The 1,477-nt window shown below is 28.0% G+C and overlaps 1 non-coding gene across 1 annotated transcript; it reads left to right on the top strand.

Annotated features, from left to right (window-relative positions):
- Positions 1-1,011: 1,011 nt before the first annotated feature.
- Trnae-uuc (transfer RNA glutamic acid (anticodon UUC)) lies at positions 1,012-1,083 on the top strand. Its single transcript has one exon. It is a non-coding gene; the product is annotated as a tRNA-Glu (tRNA).
- The last annotated feature ends 394 nt before the right edge of the window (positions 1,084-1,477 follow it).

Here is a 1,477-nt window from a genome sequence, read left to right as displayed (position 1 = left end):
TGGTTATTTTGACTTGAATTGTATTTAAAAAACTTTCTACTGATCAAAATTAAGGAAAATTTTAACTGGTCCCAACTGATCAAAGTAGTTAAGATATGTCAGCATATACTTATTATATCTGTTAAAACTGTTAAATTAAGCCGTTCTGCGAGGATTACTGAGTAAGCATATTATTATCCAGATCTCACAAACACATTGCATGCATATGCTCAGGATGTTTAGTTGGCATATTCATATATTCCAGGAATATCTCATATCTTACTTATATCATATGCTAGGCATATTTTGTGTGTTTTATAATATATACAGTATTTTAGGAATATTTAATTCCTATGTCTGCAATATGTTTTAATTTTATAAAATATATCTCGTATTAACTAATTATTTAAACAGGGTGTTAATTAAAAAATTGTTAATATTTAGCAAATTGTAAGAAATAGAAAAAATGCGGTATGGAATAACAATCATAGAGTTATACAGTAAAAAAACTACCACATTTTTGTTATATTTTCCCAATATTTTTAAATGGTATATTAAGTGCAGAAATTAAATATATATTCGATTAAAGGCAGGCAATACCCGCCACAAACGAAATTTTGAAAATTAATGTACTTTACTTAAACTTGTGATGTACTTTAAACTCCTAATATTTCGATGTTGTCAAAGCAATTAAATTATTTGTATTTATCTTCTTTCTAAGTCTTTGTTTGTTTTATCTCCTTCTTTACCTGCATAATTGATTTTTTTAAAAATTTTTCTCTCAACTGCCTGAAGGAGATGGAAAAGTGAAAAAATATACCCTGTACAAAGAGTATAATGAGGTATCTGCTAATAATAATTTTTTTAATAACCAAACACAATACATTTATGAATTTTTCAATAATCTTAAATATGTAGTAAAAAAATAATTAAAAATCCATATTATATAGAATAGACTCTACTTTATATTATACAACCTACTTAAATATAGTAATATCATACTATCAAGCTTTGATACCACATAAAACATGATCCGGTATGGTCTAGTGGCTAGGATACCTGGCTTTCACCCAGGAGGCTCGGGTTCGATTCCCGGTACCGGAATTAATTTTTTTAATATTGTTTTCCTCTAATTTTTTTTAGTCTATAGGAAAGATATACAAAAATAGTAAATAATTTTTATCTATTAATACACAACTTAGCAAGATGCCAAAGTCAGTTCATGATCAGAATATTTTTAACAAGATAAGGTTAAGAATTGAAAAAGGACATTATAATTATATTATAACACATGCGACAAATTGCTTTTCACCTACCAACAAGAAGCACAACTTGCTGTTTTCTTTTTAAAATTCTTGGCAATGTTGGATCTTCATCGGATTTAATGTTATAAAATTGTACTTAGGCAATAGCCATACTACAGCGTCACATGTATCACGGGATTATCAGGGTTGATCAGTTTGGAACCAGAAAAGTCTTGGGAAGGATGGATTTAATG

Source organism: Anthonomus grandis, chromosome 13 (genome assembly GCF_022605725.1).
Source record: "Anthonomus grandis grandis chromosome 13, icAntGran1.3, whole genome shotgun sequence".
Taxonomy (NCBI): Eukaryota; Metazoa; Arthropoda; class Insecta; order Coleoptera; family Curculionidae; genus Anthonomus; species Anthonomus grandis.
This window is presented reverse-complemented; position numbering and strand designations above follow the sequence as displayed.